The sequence below is a fragment of the Lathamus discolor genome, chromosome 1 (assembly GCF_037157495.1).
Source record: "Lathamus discolor isolate bLatDis1 chromosome 1, bLatDis1.hap1, whole genome shotgun sequence".
NCBI lineage: Eukaryota > Metazoa > Chordata > Aves > Psittaciformes > Psittacidae > Lathamus > Lathamus discolor.
In genome coordinates, this window is record NC_088884.1 from 67,436,261 (window position 1) to 67,454,719 (window position 18,459).

The 18,459-nt window shown below is 47.1% G+C and overlaps 1 protein-coding gene across 7 annotated transcripts in view; it reads left to right on the plus strand.

The window, feature by feature from the left end:
- The window catches only part of TCF20 (transcription factor 20), a 128,852-nt gene continuing 110,393 nt past the window's right edge, over positions 1-18,459 (plus strand). For 3 of the 7 annotated variants that reach the window (XM_065676872.1, XM_065676891.1, XM_065676862.1), the window contains exons 1-2: positions 2-282; positions 12,575-12,688. The gene's annotated coding sequence lies outside the window, so the exon portion shown is untranslated. Of the gene's footprint in view, positions 283-869; positions 1,064-12,574; positions 12,689-18,459 lie in introns of all 7 variants that reach the window. The other 4 variants (XM_065676813.1, XM_065676881.1, XM_065676823.1 and 1 more) reach the window with 3 other exon arrangements.

The window sequence follows — 18,459 nt, forward strand, 5'->3', positions numbered from 1 at the left end:
GCCGGCGGCTCCTCCTCCTCCCCGGCCGCCGCCGCTCTGCCAGCAGCCGGTCGGGCCTGAGACCCGCGCCCGGCTGCGGGGCCTGCTCTGAGCGCTGGCGGAGGGCGGGCGGGGGAGAGGTGGGGAAAATCCAGCACGGAAAAGCCCCGGAGACCGACCCCGTCGCGTCACATGAGCTGACAGGATCCGTACCCGCTCCCCTCGGCGCAACAAAGAGCCGGGAGCCCTTCTGCCCGCCGCGGGACGGGACCGCCATGGGACCCTGAGGGCCGGCCCCCACAGGTAAGCGGCGGCCCTTACGGCGTTTGCCCGCCCGCCTTACCTGGCGGGCAAAACCCCCCCCCCGCCTGGCGGGCAGGGCGGGGCGGGGTGGAAGCGGCACCCCTGGGCTCCTCTGCACCCTCTGGGTGTGCGGTGACTCCCTAAAACCTTTGGAGTTCTGCGGTGTTCCTGCCCCCGGCGTGTGCGGCGTTTGTGGGGGGAGGGAAGGGGAGGGGAGGGGGTGTTATTTGCTTTCGAGCGGGCCGTAACCCCAGCTCCCCCCCCGCGGACGGAGAGCGGGACCCGCCGCCCTCGCGTGTGGAGGCTGGGCGCCTCACAGCCGGGGGGCAGGCGGTCCCTGCCGAGGGCACTGGTGCTGCCCGCTGCCCTCGCCTGGGTTCTGTCCGGCTTCCTGCGTGCAGCCGTCGTTAACCCCCGATCCCTTAGTGTTACTCGCTTTTTACGGTGAGCAAACAGTTAACCCCGTGCGGTTTTATGCGTTGTCTCCCCCAGTCTCCCACCCTTCTCCCCAGCCCCGTATGGACCAGCACACCGTAACCTTTCTGGCTGTTAAAAAGAACATTAAGGTGATCTTTATTTTTGTCAAGGCGCCATCCCGCTTACGAGCTGCCTTTCCCAAGCCAAATTCCTGCTGGTAGGCAGCCCCTCGCCCACCCGGGACTTGCCCACCGGCTCTGTGGCTGGAAGTTGTTGACGGTGGCGTGCACATGTGCCGCACGTTCCTCGAGTGAGCGACCTCGCGCCGAGGTTTATGGCTGGAAACTCTCGGTGGGAGCCCAGGGTGGGTGAAAAACATCCCAGCAAGGCTGGCGTCTGAAGCCTCTTCTGTGGGAAATGCTCTGCCCCGTTTTTACTGCATGTGGGTGCTGAGAGTGGTGTGCTGGGACGGGTGTTGGGGGTGTAGAGGTCAGGAGCAGTTTGTGGGGGTCCTGAGGAGGTGGGCTGGGGGTGCAGGGAGCTGGGGTGGCATGGGAGCAGGTGGGAGGTCGGGGAAGACCTGGCAAGGGGAAGGTACAAGTGATTGGAATGGGGGACTGTGGGCAGCCTGGGCAGGGGACTGAGTCTCATGAGTGTTCTCCCCTCTTTGTGTGTGTGGCATGGTGCGATGCTGGTGAAGGGACTGGTTTATGTGTGAGGGTTGTTTGGTGGTTTCTTTTTTTTTTTACTTTATTTTTACTTCATGATTTTATTCTTGGCTTGCTGCCCTCTCTGCTATGATATGGAAATAATCTGCTCCTGGGCACGACTGGCATCTTCCCTCTTACACCAAGCTTCTGCCTGGCTTGAGTCTTAACACCGATGCCTGTTAACCCTGGCTCTGTCCAACTGGGAGACCCTGGGAAGGAGTCTTCCCTTCTATGTTATCCTGGCTGGTGGAGATGGAGAAGAAACCACAGTTCCCTTTCAGAGGGAGGTGCTAGGCTGGCCTTGATAATTGTGTTAAATCTCTTTAAATCAAAACTAAACTTAAAGCTACGAGGTGAGGAGAAACAAGCCACCTGCTGCCCTCTGGGTGTCTGGTGCCTACAATGGCAGAAACAGCTCCAGCAAAGCCATTTGTTTTCAGGTGATAGGGTAGGACTGTGGTTCAAGCAGCAAGAGAACAATTGCACACCAGGGAAGTGGTGTGCAGGGAGAGGGAAAGACAAGAGTGTGCAGCACCTTCCCATGCAGCTGATGGGTCCCGAGATGTTTCACAGTCCCTCTCACTGCAGGCTTTGGAAAGAAGGGGGTTGCATGAGTGAGGAGGTTGGGCAGATGCTGCTGTCAGTGTCAGCTGCTCAAAGGCTATGGGTTAGCCTGCTTGTACCATCCCCACCCCGGTGTTTTTAAGGAGTGGCGTTGGGGTCCTTGTTAGTATCCTTTAGAGTAAACCAAATTTGCAAGTTTAAGCATGTCTTCGTGCAGACTTGGGCCTGGAGTTTATTTTTAATGAAAGGCATGAATCTTATGTAGTGTGACTTCAGTTAAAGCAGCAATTGCTCCAAAACAGGGCAAAACTGTGAAAGCAGACAATGCTGATTTTAATTGCTCATTTTTCCCCAACACCTTCTTCCTCCAAGATTCCTGTTATGATTCCCCTCCCTTCGCGGGTGTTTCTCGGTCATGGTGGGGAACAGACTGGAAATTGTCAATAGCCAGCTCAACTTTTGCTGATTAGGGCTTAGAATGTGACTGGTTTTTAATGCAACCAGCTTTGTCACAGGGGCCTGGACTGGGAGCCTGACGGTTTGTTTCATATGTGTCATTAGCTGCCATGGAAGACTGTGGCTGACAATCTTTGTCTTCACAAAATAGGAGAAAAAGTTGGCTTTTCGTCTAGAGTGGATGGGAGGTTTGAAGTGAAAGTTTGTTCATCTGTCCCTTCCCTTCAGAAAAATGTACAGCACGTTTTTGAAACTGAGTCATCAGGTACAATTTAAAGTATTTTTAAGCTGACATGAATTTGATGCACTTTGGCCGCACGCTTGCTGGAAATTGTAAGACAGTTGTTCAGATTTGCCCTGGCTGGGTTCGAAAAGGTGATGAGGAACTTCCATGCTGCAACCCTTTTATATCTGAGCACAGCAGAATTGTCATAAAAGGGGTGGAACGTTTTGATGCTCTGGGCATACTGGGAAGGGGACGTGCAAGGCTTGTCCATCAGCCAAGCTTGTGCGGAAGGTTGTGCTGTCTCCCACTGATGGATTCTCTCTGAGCTGTGCCGCTTCTTAAGAGATGTAGCACAGGGTTGGATATGTGGTGTGTGGACAGCAAATTCCCTCCAAAGTCACTTTGTCATGGAAGACATAACAGGGATGCACAGATTCAGGAATGATTATTAGTGTCTGATGACCTGGCCAAGACTGTGTAATGACACTGAGCAACAGATAAAAGGTTTTATATCCCATAAACTTGGTTTTCCCTTCAGGGTGAACCACAAGGCTTTGAGTTTGCCAGCCCTCTGGTAACTGCAAATAGGTGCCAACGTTAATCACTCAAAACAAGTCCTTAAAAATAAGAACAGACACAGGCTACAGGCAGGAAAGGGAAAGAAGAGCTAATTGCTATTTTCTCAGTGTATTTTTTTAAATCACATTTAATCCTGCATATATGATTGTGCGAGTGACCCAGCAACTCCAGCAGTTTATTCATTTATTTAAAACAGCTTCATGGTTCACCTTGAAAACCACTTCCTGCCATATGGTTATATTATTTCCTCGTGCCACGTTTTTTGCTAATTATCAAGACCATTTGCTTTAAAATAGGTGTTTTTAATTTCGCAGCCTTGTCTGCCTCTCCTCCTTGATCCTGCCCTGGAGTCAAGAGGCTGTGTCTGTTCATTCTCCATGGCAACAGGCTGTGATTTACTTATTTCAATTTAATTAAAAAGCAGCTATCAAATTTTAGGCATCTTATATGTTCCTTATATTAGGAAAATATCAGTGGATCAGTCTCCACAACAGAACTACCAACCTTAAAAATAAAATTCTAAGCCTGAGCTGCTGGTTTCTTTCCCAGCCCATCCCCTTTGGAATTGTTGAGGTGGGGAAGCGTGTGCTGTGGCCTGTCCTCAGGTGGAGCGGATGGGGCCACTGCACAGGGGTCATGGTAGGAGTCAGATTCTGGACTCCTGTAGGGTCGGGGTGCCAGTTTAAACCACAGGCCTACCCAGGTTGTGTTTCTCCTCCTGCTGTTGTTGTGTAGCTTTTGGGAGGTTTCAGGGCTTGATGGGTTGGCATGAACACCCCAGACCTTGCCTGGAAAGAGGAGCATGGGTTGCGTGCTCCCTGCATGGATTCCCACCTGCTAGGGTGGGCGCTCTCTGCAGCACCTACATCTGCTGAGCCATTTTCAAGGCTAGTGTGATGTCAAGATGCTGTTGCTGGCTTGGGTGAAAAGGGCACAAAGTATCAGTGGGCACAAACATCTGTACTTGCTGCAGTGAAAATGCAGGAAATGGCAGTTCTGCTAGAAACGTGATGGAGTTTATCAGCTCTCCCCTTGTGAGAGATTTTACAAGTCAAAATCCTTTGTGTTACGCTTGATTTTTTTGGTCTGCCTTGAAGCCTATCTGTTTTTTGATGCGTGCGTGATATGGCTGTTGGTTTTAAGCTGGTCACAGCACAGAAGTCCACAACGCTCTGTTGGTTTCAGCATGGCTGGTATTTGTATGCAGGCTAGAAATGAAGGCCTTAATCCTAAATTAGTTTTCAAAGCGCTGTGGTTGTACAAGTACTGGTTTGTGTTAGTCAGGGGTAAGAAAATGTATAGGCAATGACCAGGCAGTTGTTGGCCGAAAGAGGGGCTGGTGTCTGGAAAGGACCTTGGGGGTGGATGGGTGAGTGTGGTGATTTTACTAACCTTCAGGTGTTAGGTTTGGTAGTAAATGGACACAGTGGAACCAGTGTAATTAAGGAGTGCCAAAATTAACACTCCTTTTTGTCTTCAGTATCAACACCTCAGTTCTTAATAGGATTATTTTCCCTTGAGGGGACTGTTGAGATGACTCAGCCTTTGGAGTACCTGCACGCCAGTGGTGTTTTCCTCCTAGGAGAAGCTGGGCCTGCTGAGTTGTATAACCAGACTTGGGTGCTATTTCTGAGCTCTGCTAATGTGTGGAAGAAGAAAAGTTGGCCATGCATTTTTATTAAGCCTTAAGGAGCAGTTATCATCAGAAGAGTGCCTGCACAAAACTGCACCTTCCCCCCCGCCTCCCCCCCCCCCTTTAGTGTTGCTATTCCAGGTGCTTTTTCAAAGTCACCTGTGGTGATTTTAACAGCAGACATAGGTTCTTGCTCCTTCTCGCTCTGCCAAAGCCTTTGAGGTTGTGGCAGAGAATGTTGGAATCTCTCCTGGCTTGCTTATCTTCATGGATTAAAATGATGTACTGAGTTTCTAGCTGCAGATTCCTGGTGATCATGCGCCAGCTGGTAAGACCCTCTTTGAGCCCATGAGGGTAGCAGTTAAGCATGTGTTCACAAGGAAAGCGAGCATGTTTGGTCTATGGGATGCTGAGCGGCAAATCTGAAATCTCATGATGGTGTTCCTAATAATAACAGAATAAACCTAAGCAAGACTTCTGTGCAAGCTTTTGTTTGTTACTGTATTTAAGCAGATACATTTGGGGAATTTATATCCAACTGGTAACATCCTTAATTCTTGATTACTGGTTTTACTAGAGTACAGGCATGATCTGTATTCTTTAGGAGTTCATCTGTTCCTCTTGCATATCCAGCTTTGAAGTAGACCTTGCTGATATTAATTTCTGTATAGCCTGTAACCTCATCTATAAAATGAAGGGAATACTTCATACAGGCAGCTGTGAAGTTACATTTATTGTCTGTAAATTGCTTTTAGTAATTGAGCAGAGGAGGTGGAGAGGAATAAAGACAGTGGAGTAAATGGGCTTGGGTTTTTTTTTTTTAATCAAAAAGAGCTGCATTATTTTTGTTCATCTGATGATGTAGAAGCTGCTGGGGAAAAAAAATGCTTTATCAAGAGCACCATGAAACTAGTTGTTAAGTTTGTAATGAAAACAGACATTTCTCAGCATAGTGATGAAGGCAGCCATCTTGTTTGATAACAGAGTCCAATTTAGAAATAGGCACAATTATGGTTGGAAATCCTGCAGAACCTCTCGTATTCCTGTCTGCTTTTGGTCTTCTCAGTTTTAGTGTCATTCTTTACCTACACAGCTGCTTTCATCATCCAGAAATGCAGCTGGTGGGTAGAGCCTTATAATAGGTAAAACTCCCTGTTTCAAGACTATTAGCAAACACTTCTGTTGCAGGTTTTTCAGCCTGGCCCCTTGTTTTGTGCTGATTGATGTACTTGCTGGGTGAAATCACAGCTTCACACGGGCGAGGATGGATTTTCGTACTGTGGCTGAACCGATCTAACCACTTGCTGCTTCTGAGAGGGGCGGACATGCCTTGGTCACGGCTCTGTGGCTGTATTCCTTGCCTTGTGCCCACTCTGGTACTAAACGGATCCAGCTTGTTCAGCTTTAGGAAAGCTGACTTGCCCCGAAATATGAAAAAGTGAATAGTTTTCTCCTGGGAGAGAGAGCTGAACCTGCTTACCAGGTTCAAGCTAGTATCAGAGCTGCCACGCAGGAGGGGCAAGATTTATTTTCCCAGCAGTGAAAGGTAGGGAATGAAAGAAAGGTGGAAATGGGGCCCCCTTTTTTGGCAGCAGTGAACTCTTAGCCTGGTTCAGTTGTAATGTGAAGCCTCGCCCTCAGCCTTCATTTTCAAGTCCCTCCCTTCCCCTCTGCTCCTCTCATTCTTTCCCTGGGATGTACTTGTGTGCCTCCAGATGCTGACTCCATTCCCAAGCAGTATTTTTCAAAAGCGAGGGAAAAAGGGAAAAGGTTGAGTTTCACTGCCTCTGCAGTTAAAGGCATATCACAGTTCCCAAAAGCCCATTGCTAACAGCCCACTGCTATGAGCCTAATAATAATAATAGTTATTATTATTAGGCTCATATATTATTATTAAAGGATTCAAAAAATAGTAGCCATAATCCTCACCTGTGAGAGAGCAAAAAGAGACTGGCTGAGGAGATACTTGCAGGCTGTTTGTGAAAGAGCTTCCCTAAACATGGTGATGGCTGTTTGGACTGAGGACTTGGAGCTGGTGGGACCAGGTGATCCCTGAAGCCTCAGATAGATGGCAAGGACAGGGAAATGGCCAGAGAGTGTTCTGCGTACCAGTGGGGAGCCAAGCTTGAAGCTGGGTACCACACACCAGGAGGAAGTCTCTTTATTTCTGAACTGTGACTCGCCATTGCTCCAGATGCTATTACCTAATTTTCAGGCATCAGCAGAAACTGGGAAGTCCTTGTGGGACACTGCTGTGGTAGTACAGAACAGTGCCTTCTTGCTCCAGGGATGTGATGCAGCTAGGGGCATGTGGAAGCTCAGCCTGTGTGGGAACTTTGCTCCTGCTGATTGGCGCAAGCAGTGTTCCTGCTGTGGCTTTACCAGCGATGGATCCATCAGATACACCATCTGCATTAGCCCTGGCTGACGGCAGGGAAGGGGCATGTGTCACCTAACAAGATGCATGCCTGAACGTCTACTTAGCAGGGGCACGGTGCAGGTCAGAGTGTGCATTTGGGAGACTAGATGGAGGCGTCTGTTGGCCTACAGTGATTGCTTTATGGCTAAAGGAGCAGATACTCTGTCTGTTTGGTGAATTTTATACAGCATGAAGGTGAAGATGATGTCAGTGAGGAGTAGTGTGCCAGAGGCAACGGGATGCCGTGAGCCTGTGTGTCTGTGGACCTATGCGTGAACGGCTGTACCTGGCGGGAGGGGAAGGTTGCAGTCAGTCTGGTGCACAAATTAGAAGTACTTGTGCAGCCATTTTCAAATAAGGAAGGTAGTAGGGAGGGATGAGGGAATTTACTACAACTTGAGAGTTCTTAGAGATTTGTTTCATGCTGTACTGCAATTGGTTGGGTTTTTTTAAAAGCGTTTAAACCTAAATTCTTCTTGTTGGTATGTGAAAGCATTATGGCAGTAGAAAGATTATTTGAGGGTTGTGTTGCTTTGCATGGTAAGATTATACACTGGGTGGCTGTTACAGTGTATTTGTGTTCCAAGGATGGAGTGCATAAAGGAAAAAACCAGCGTATTGATATTAAATAATGGTGCCACTGGATATGCTGAGCACAAAGTGTCTTTGTTTTCAAGGATATATTTTTTTAAAAGTCTGACACATTTATAAGCCAGCTGCAGTAATTTTTTTAAAGACATTTTTAAGAGAGGGGGCAATATAGAAAATGCTGTAAGTAATCTCATTGAGAAGTATGTTTTTCTTCCACCCCCTTGCACATGCGTGCAGCCTCTGGGGAAGATGTTAGTGCAGGAGCTGGATAATGGGGGTCTTCTTCAGAGCTGCCACTGTTCTGATTGATGTAGTGGGGATGAGCTGGGGGATGCGGACAGATGCACAGGCTGTCTGGGGTTTCATCTCTGCAGTCTTCCTTTTTTCCACTCCTCCTGGATAGAGAGATGAATGCTGCAATTTTGTCTTCCACCTACATCTCTTTCTCATCTCCTGTAAATACTTGCTGGGTTTTTTTGTTGTTGTTGTTGGCAAATCTTCAATTGTGCTTGCAATAGGTGACTCTCCTCCTGTGCTGCTTAACCTGGCTCATAATGGTGGGTGTTCCTGTAAGCCAGTCTTTTCGTGGGTCTCTGTTGAATTTTCATGCAGTCTGCCCAGTTTGGGGGCTTCTCAGCTGTTGCGTTGGTTGCTTTAGTGAAGATCCAGGTGTCATAGCTGACTCCAGCAATGCTCCAGCTGCCCTGAGGAGTGCAAAGGAATGCAGTGAAAGAAGCAGCCGTTACAGGGTCCTGTTTGTCTTCAGACTGGAAATGCTGTGGGCACATTAGAGATCCTGTGTAAGACTGCAATAATTAAATAGTGCTGGGGAGAGAGGGAGTAGGAGAGCATGTGATGGTCACTTCAGATAGATTAACAAAGAGGGGCTATTATGGTGCCAGCAGAAGACATCCTTCTGTGGAGGTTCCTAGCCAGGAAATATTTTAAGAAGCTGTCCCAGAGAATGAGAGGAAAGGCTGAAAGGTCTGTGCTAGAATTAATTGCCCAGATACCACTGGAGGAGCAGCTTGGAGAAGGGAACTCATACATGAGCTGGGTGTGGCAGAGAGAGGGAAATGGGAATTTCCTGAGTTTTGTTTGCAAGGCTCAAATGTAGAAGGAATTTTAGACATAATCGGCGGGAAGATGGACTAAAATTAATAGGTAGGACCATTATTTTATTTTTTTTTGTTTTCTTTTTTGCCCAGCATGCTCCTGGCTGGTTTAGTTGAGCATCAGTGGAAGCAGTACAGAACATGTTTGGGAACTGAAGACATTAAGCAGAGAGAGAGAGTGAATCTGATTAGCTCTGCTTTTCGTGCATTAAGCAGAAAGATGGGCTGAAATGTGATTGCAAACAGATAACAGCAGCAGGCTCCCGAGGCACCACCATGACCCAGCATATGGGGTGATGGATCTAACCATGCCATAGAACCCTTTCTTGTAATAGAAGCTCCTTGGTTTTATGTTGTGGCTTCTGTTGTACTTTCTAATTACCCTATTCATCGCTGTCTGCCATTTTGAGCCTGGCCACGTGGCATGGCCCAGCCCCCTGGAATGTGTGCCCTGGTGAGCACTTCTGCCCTGAATAGTTACCCGAGCTCTGGTAGCCAAACGGTGGGAGAGAAGAGGTGCCAAGGCTCAAGAGTCCGAGCTATTTTCCCCCTTATTTCTGATAATAATGTAAGTAACGGCAGCTGCTTTTGCCATGCTGGCAAAGATGAGTGCTGGCATTGCGTGTAAAGCTCTTAACTTCCCTCTGTAAATGCAGGTATTGGGCTTTGTTGGGAGAAGGTTCCTAGTGACTTGAAAAAAGGGGCATCTATCAGTACTGCTTATAAATAATAAATGAAAGCTGGCTTTGCTACACCAGCCACTTTCTCAGCACAGTAGCAGAGATCTTGAAGCCACTTCCAGTCTGTGACTTCTTCGCCATGTGGAGAAAACGCAGCAGGAAAAACAGGCTGGCAGAGGCTTGGATGGTGCAGGCTGGAACTGGCACTGCTGATAGAGCATCCGACATCCCTTCATGCTGCTGGGGGAATTTCCTGTGTCCATGTGATGACCCCACCCCCAAACCAGCCTGCCTTTGCTTCTCTCCACCTGAGGCTGTTATTGATGGGAAGACTAAAGAACCATTTCCAAAACTGGTTGTGAGGGAATGCAAAGAGAGTGGGAAGAGCAGTGCTCTCTCCTTCAAAATGTCTGAACAAAGCATAGTAGTAAGCAGCTTGCACATCTGTGTGTACGTATATATTTTAAGGCCAGCAGGGGTAGGTCAGACTAGTGTTTCTATGACCTTTTCTCAACTGTGTCTTGCCTTTCCTGCCTGCTGCCTTTCCTTGCCCGTCAGGGGACTTCCACTTCCTTCCTGCTGACCTGCAGGGCTGCAGGCAGCCTCCCTGCCCTTGTGGCAGCTCCCAGCTCTGGCTCTGAGCCCAAGCTAATAATCCCGACAGATTTTACTGGCTTGTACTCTCCTCTGTGCCTTGCTGTAGGGGAGACGGTGTGTGGGGTTGTGGTTTGCATCATACTGGCCCTGGGATTCCACCCATTGGCATCTGTGTGAAACCCAGACCTCGTAATAAGCACTGGCTGAGGCTCTGGTAGAGCCTGGCTTTGCTCAGGGAGGCCTTTTGCTTCCCTGCCTGCAGGTGACCAGTTAGCACAGATGTCATCCAGACACACCTGATTGTCCCTGGCCTTCCGGATGGTTGCCAGCGGTATGGGGTTTGGGTGGAAGCAGGAGATGTTGATAGCCAGGAGAGGAAAAATTCATCAGGTATCAGAGAGGGTAATGAAGATCTCCTCTCACCACTCTCCCCACACATCAAAGCACACTTACAAAAAATAGAGTGTTCATCTTTGACCCCCATTAATGACTGGCTTGGTCTGTGTAGGAGTTTTATGAGGCTGCTGCTGCTCCCACAGAGTTTAATTATTTAGAGCGTGAGGTGGAGGTTTGTGCTTTCACTGCTGCTGGTGCAGGGTTCAGGCCCTCCTGACGGGCTGGGGGGTTGGTTACAAAGGCAGTCTGGCTGCTCTGCAACTGCTTGCTCCGGGGAGCCTAAGGGAGGTGTGAGCTGCTGCTGTGTAGTCCTTGTCAGGGCTGGGAGCGCATCCTTCTCATTGTGCAAGATCACATGACTGTGTCATGTTGAATTCAAGGTCTCTCCTTATCTTCAGGGTACTTAATGGTCCAGACATACCTTAAAATGACTACCTGAAGCTGCTGAATGGGCATGCTTGTGGCAGATCCTACTTGTGCTGCCTCCCAGTCAGTGATAGAGAGGCTTCAGGGGCTGGTGTATGACTCTGGCAGCAGCATTTGATTTATCAGCCCTCAGCTGCAGGCCCTTCCCATTCCCTGCAGTAGCATGCCTTTACCTGCCTTCTTTCTGCTAACAGCCCCCTCCCGTTTCCCCCAGCTCCTGCTCTGCACTGTAGCAACCACTTTTCCTGCTGTGAGATCCCATCTTCAGCCTGCTGCTCCCTTCCCTTTGCAGTACATCAGCTTGTTCTCTTGCATTCCCTCCTTCCCCCATCCAGCTCTTCTCTGCTGTTAATCTTCCCAAGACTTGGGAACACCCGGCAGATGTAAAAACCAACTAGGTGACTGGCTGATGTGCCTGGAGAGCTTTGTGCAGCTCGTGTTCCCAAACAGGTCTCTCTAGCTCTGGCCTGCTAGAACAGGAGTATTTCCCTGATGTCCTGCTGACCAGTCAGCCAGCTTTCCACTTCTAGTGGGAAGGTGCCTGGCTGCTGGTCGGTTGACTGGGATGTGGGCTGGTCTGATATGTCAGCTGGCCAGCCGGAGGGTCACACAGATGATGCTTGCCTTCTGGCTGCTGCTGGAACAGGTAAAGTCCTTTTGGGATTGTGCCATCTCTTAGATTGGCAGGTCCTGAGGGCTTGCAAGTGCTCATTAGTGCTGAAATGAAGCAGCAGCAACTGTTTGGTGCAAGACTGTAAGTGGAGGCTTGTTTCAGAGCAGAAGTGGTTGATATTGGTGGATCTGAGTTTGGCCGATAGCAAAATAAATTTATGGGTGGACTGGGAAGCCTTGTTTAATGTAGAAGGTTCACACTATATATTTCTTGTACAGTGCCCGTCGATAATGAAAATGCCTATCACAAGCTAGCAGGTCACCTGGTGTGTTGCTGCTTCTGCAGGCTGAGCTCGTTGTGCATGCTGGGGCTCACTTCTGTGCTATGTCTGCTGCCATTTCCTACCCCCTGAGCTCAGGGACCACTTGAACCTTCACCTTTTTGCATCTGCTCTCCTGCCGTCTCCTTGTACGTGCCTGATCTCCTGTTTTCTGGTGTAGCGAGGGCCTGTGCAGGCTCTTGGTTGCATGCCAATGGGCTCTTCATGCTATCCCTATTTACCCTGGTTTTTCTCTTCCCACTCCTTTCCCGCTTCCTATTTCATTTCCTTTGGTATAGGACTAACATTCCAGATTGTGTTGGGAGACTGGGTTGAGCTGAGATGGCAAAAAGAGGGTGGAGGGGAGGAAGGGGTTTATACTGGTAGCTGTGAGTTTCTGCCATCAACTCGGTCTTTAAAGTGTTGATGATTCTGGACCCAGCTAAATCAGCTGGATTTGCTAGACAAACACCAGGTGCTCTGTGTCCTGCCTCCATATTCTACTCTGTTTTTCTATTTTTCTTTTTTTTTTTTTCCCTCAAAATTATTAGGATTCTTCTGCCTATTGATGATTAAAACATCGCCTGGAGTTTTGGAATGGATCAGATGCGTCAATCAAATGTTACCACATTGCACCCAAAGAGAGGAATGCCATCCAGCTGGGGGTAGGGTCTGCTTTTTCTTTGCCCCCATCAGTGTCTAGAGTTACTTGAAACCTTTTTGGATTTTTAAATACAAGAATTTTAATAGAAAGTACTAGTTTTCAAAATTAATTACTTTATTGTGTGAAAAGTTGACTGCTTTTTTTGTTGGTATGAAGCAATGTTGTGCCTCTTTATTCAAAATGTTATTAATAATCTTGAGGCTTTGCAGGGCTTTGGTAAAGAAAACATTTCAGTAAGTACTTCAAATATTTTGGGAGGGAAATTTTGTGTTTAAAGTAAGAAGTAAATCTATTCTCATTACTAAGAAAGATGAAAATAATTTAACTTTCTTCAGACATGTCAAAGTTCAGGTCGTTTGTTCCAGTTCTAGAAATTAATGTAAAACAGATTAATACCCCTGCATAAACTGTTCCCTTGTAACAGGAGAGAGGAAGCTAATAGATCAGTAGAGAGCCACATCTCTTCATGTATTGTTTATGGATACACAGCTACTCTGGCAGCAGGTATAGCATGGGACCTGGAATGAAACAAAGGTAAATCTGGAGCCTCACACAGGCTTAAAGCACAGGTTGCAGCTTGAGCGGCCAACTGAAGTGGCTTTTTGGCTCCCTTCCACTTGCCAGTGCATGGCTACCCATTATCCTCTCACTGTCACTTGGCTGTTTCAGCAGAGAGGCTGCAGAGACAGAACACTTACCTGGCTCTTAGAAGTGGGATGGACTTTCCAGGTCAGGCATGAAAAGACTTATGTTAGGATTTGTGTCCAAAAGTAATGCTGTTCCAGTGTTGCTCACTTGAAATCTGAAGCGCCTCATGCTTCACGCCAATTTCCTGTTCTTGTTAAAATTGCTTTTGCTTTAGAAATGAAGGGTCTTAAAGCTGAGGGGTTTGACAGAGCATGCTGCAGAATGATTCTTTTCTCCTCAGTATGTAAGTTTCCTGAATGAATGATTTGAAGTAAAGTAATATTTCCCTGCAGAGCCTGCCTCTGTTAAGTCTTTAGACTGTCACAGCAACAGCAAGACTACTAGTGCAATATTAATAATTTATGTGTGTCCCTCATTTTGGACCTTTGTCAGTCATTTCAGCCTCGGCAGGCTGGGAGAGATGAGAAAAGCACGTATAAGTTTTGCTGCTGTTCTCTCTGCATATCTTCTCAGGGTAGGCAAAGGATTTTGGTCTCCAGAGAATGTCTATCTGGAACCTTTTAGCAGTGCTAAATTTACAGAAATAATACCAGAAAATAGCATAACGGTGTCTCATTTCACTCATCTCTGCATAGGATTGTACTGCTTTCATTGGATGTCTGCAGCAAGCGTGGTTCAGATGTTCGTGAGCTTTGCCTGGTTGCAGTAGGTGAGGGAGAGGTGAACCTTTTATGGGTCCCTTCTGTGGGATGAGCCCAGCCAGGGTTCTGCTGCGTGTGTGTAATCAGCCCCAAATGTTTCTGTGCTGCTGCAGCTGCACATAGCTTTCTTTAAAACTGAGCTTTGTGTCCTTGATTCTCTCCCTCATGCTTTTCTGAAGGGAGAGAGATGGGCAGGTAGTTAGTGTTGTAGTTAGTGTTTTTCCTGAGTTAGGTATTGCTTGAGGTGAGGAGCAGAAGACTGTCTGAGCCAAGTGAAAATGGGGCTTCAGAAATGAGGCTGCTGAGAGGATGTCACCAGAGAATTCAGCTGGTTTAAATACAAAGTGTTAGTGAATTCTGGAGTTAACTATTGCAGGCTTGCTGTTGGTGTTAGCAGTCGTTTGAACACCTTCCTGCTTGGCGTCTACTAGGCACTTCTCCTTCAAATCCTGTTGGAATCACAGCACTGTGTTTCAGGGAGTTTTGAAGGGTCACTGGTACAGCATGTGCGTGAACTCATTTCCGTGTTTCAGCGAGTCTATGTTCCTGCAGGCAGATACTGAACAGTTCGAGTCAGATTGGTTTACTTCGAGCGGTGTTTAGCAAGCGGGTAGGTAGTTTGAAGGAATATCTTCTTCTCATCTGTTGCCCATGGTCCAAAGTGTTTGATTCACCCCAGGCTGTGGGGAATCCATAGATTCTGTGCTCCTGGCTGATGGATATATAGATGGATGAATGTATGGATGGGACTATAGGAGAGGAGAATGTTCTGCAAATGATTTAATCTGTATCTTAAGCCTGAAAATGCTTTACTGAAGAAAGATAGCTTTCCAGAATAATTGTTTGGGGAAAACAAATGTGTCTTTAAAACTGGATTACATTGCTTCAAATTCTGGTTTTGAACTTCTTGGCTTGGAAAAATGTTTGGTTCAAAAATTGCTGTATGTGTGCAGAAGGGTCTGCAGAAAGGTTAACAGAGAAGAAGAAACTTGGTCTAATTGTTTTGTGTTGTGATCATTAAGAGATCTTTTAATTTGAGACTGATTTTTTTTGTCATGGTTTGTACCTTTATAGTTCAAACATACTCTTCTCCCAGATCTTCTGTTAAGTCTCCCTGCGAGTGTGTACAGTTTGAAGAAAACAAGATGTAACTGAGTTACATTTAGATTTTAATACTTAAGTTGCATAGCAAAATATCCTGGCTGCTGCTGAGGGTTTATAGTTCAGAAAGACACTACGATGCACTGTTGCAGCTCTGATATCTCAGTAGCAGCAGTGAGCATTTTTTTCTTTTCTTTTTCTCTTTTTTGGGGGACTTATAAGGGGCTAGAGCCTTACTCCTGGTCTGCAATTGCATGCTCCATCTAATATATACCTGCATTTGTAACAAAAGGCTTTTTTGCAAAGCAGCATTGATTTCTTCTGCAAACCAGAGAGCATTGGGAAGCTGCGTTGGAAGACTCTTTCCTTTTTTTTTCCTTTTCCCCTCCCTCTGCCTCTCTTTACAAGAAGTTACTTTAAATAGGAAGCTCTTCAGCAGGTTGCAACCAGGATTCTATAATAAGATCTCTGTTCGCTCTCCCTACTTTTTCACATGCAAAGTTGTGGCTGTAATTATATGACAGCTGCCCTCTTGGCTGACATGCAGCAGATTGAACTGGGGATCTCCAGAGCTAAAAGTGTGAGCTGCTACTCTGGGAGCTAAAGCTCTATAGCTGGAGGCTGTAATGATCTGTATCCTTCATGACTGAGTGTAGAAGGGAGCTGCAAAAAGCACTTGCTGAGTTACGGTGTGTGCAGGGTACTCACTGTGTGCAGGGTTATTTCCTGAGTGTACTAGAAGCTTTCCTTGAGAGGTTTGTGATAATTGCACAAACTGTTGTCAAATCATGGGCGCTTTAAAATGACACACCGTTTTGAGCCCTTTCTGTCTTAAATAAAATAACTTTATTAACCTGTTATTCAGGCACAGACATCTGTTGCTGTATATGTATGTTGTGTTACTGAAATCCTTCAACTCTACTGCAGTGTAAATAATTGTTACCAATGCTAAGTGCATTATGAAAGGTTCTATAGCACCAGTGATGTTAAGCCAAATTTGCCTGTATGCTTTGCCATTACAATAGGTTTTTCATAGATAGCACCATGGCAGCTTTGTAAAAACTGGAATTGTTGGAATCTCTCCTGTTTTCCAAGGACCAGGAAAACCTGAGCAGTGCCAAAGTTTGTCAGGCTGAGGAAAAATGAAGGGAAGCAGAACCATATGGAGCTTCATGAGTAGTGTCAGCCGTGGGTAGCTTCTGCAACCAGTGTTGTGGGAGAGGGAGAAGTGTGTTACAAGTTGAGACATTAAGTTTGAACTTTGTGATGTTCTTAACACCTTCTTTCCCCCCATCCTCAAACAAAAAAAAAAAGAACCCAACCCAGTAAAAAAGGAGATAGGTGTCTGCTACTTTAAATGGGGCAGAATGCATGTTCCTGTTGATTTGCACAGTTCAAAACCAACCTGATCTTTTACCCATTCAAAAAATATGGAATCATAGAATCATAGAATAGTTAGGGTTGTAAAGGACCTCAAGATCATCTAGTTCCAACCCCCCTGCCATGGGCAGGGACACCTCACACTAAACCATCCCACACAAGGCTTCATCCAACCTGGCCTTGAATACCGCCAGGGATGGAGCACTCACAACCTCCCTGGGCAACCCATTCCAGTGTCTCACCACCCTAACAGGAAAGAATTTCCTCCTTATATCCAATTTAAACTTCCCCTGTTTAAGTTTTAACCCGTTACCCCTTGTCCTGTCACTACAGTCCCTGACGAAGAGTCCCTCCCCAGCATCCCTATAGGCCCCCTTCAGGTACTGGAAGGCTGCTATAAGGGAGGCAATTAAATAAATCAAAACTGAGACAGTCTTTAAGACCTAAACCACTCAGTTAGTGCCAGCCCAGTGTGTCAGAAACTTAGTTGATACCATATATATTATTAACAGGGACATTCTCTGCTGTAAATTTCCATATATGTTAGGTCATGTCCAAATCCACAAGTCTGACTATGCTAAATCATGTTTTAGTTAACACCCTCCACCTCAGTTGCATCCTTCTCTGCCTTTGCATGAATCCATTCACTCTGGGTTAGTATAAAGACACCTGCAGCACAACCTAAGAAATTCCTATTTCCTCACCTCCCACCTCACATTCCTGTCCTGTCCCACCACTGCCATCCCGTCAGTTGTGTGGATGCAACCGTTCGTAAGACTGTGGTGTAAAATGTCAGTCAAAACTCCCATCCCTCCAAATATGTGAAGTGACCACAAGGATTTAGTCCATGGTGCTGCCTTGCAAGCAGCAGTGTCGGCAAAACAGAGATGTTGCAGGAGGGGCAGAGGGAATTTCTTAAGTTGGTGTTACTCGTGAAAGAGGCATCTTGTGGGACCAGCCCCATCATGCCATCGCCAGTCATGGAGCTCGATTCCTTACTACTTGTCCCATCACTTCTTACAGAGACAGTAGGATGAGGATTCCCCTGCTTCCCGTGGGAGCCTGTTCCACAGCCTAATAGACTTAACTGTCAGGAAACATTTCTTGATTGTGCTTTAATCACGGTGTCAAACTCCTGGTCCCCACGATGACCTTAACCTGCATCAATACAAGTGCCTTCCTTGCCTGTGCTGCCTTGAGCCTACCCCCTCCTCTCCTCTGGCATTTATTGCAGGCCTGTTTCAGCTGCAGGCAGCTGTACCTTGGCTCAAACTTTGCTGCCCTTAGCCCTGCTGTTGGAGGCTGTTGCAGAAGTACAGAGCTGGGAGCCCACATCAAGGGCCTGAGCTGTGATCTGAGACGGGCTAGTCACTTGGAGTAGGTTTTCAAGAATCCAGGCTGCTGGCAGTGAGCAGACACAAGCTGAAACAGCATTCATGTGCGGCTCTACCTTGGATAGAGCCAAGCCCAAGGAATCTGTTACAGCGCAGCTATCCCCTGACCTAATTACATTGCTGTCGCACTCGGGAGTGTGGGTAAGACTCACTTATATTCCTGCAATCAGCTTAAAGCGGGGCTCTTGATTTCTTTTACATGACAGACTTTGTGCACTGGCGCAGGTTGCGCAAAGAAGTGGTAAATGCTCCATCCCTGGAGCTTCAAGGCCAGGCTGGACAGGACCTTGGGTGACATGGTCTAGTGTAAGGTGTCCCTGCCCATGGCACGGGGCTGGAACTAGATGATCTTAAGGTCCTTTCCCTCCAACCCATTGTATAATTCTATGTTGCAGTGGCTAGGAAATGCAACCCATTCAAGCTGTTGGTCTGCAAGGCTGTCAAAGTACCAAGCATGAAGCTCCACAGTGAAGACTGCATATGGTGTATTGAGTTGGGCTGGCATGCGGATAGAGTCTGCCTTGCAGTCTCTTCAAGGGATGGCTCTC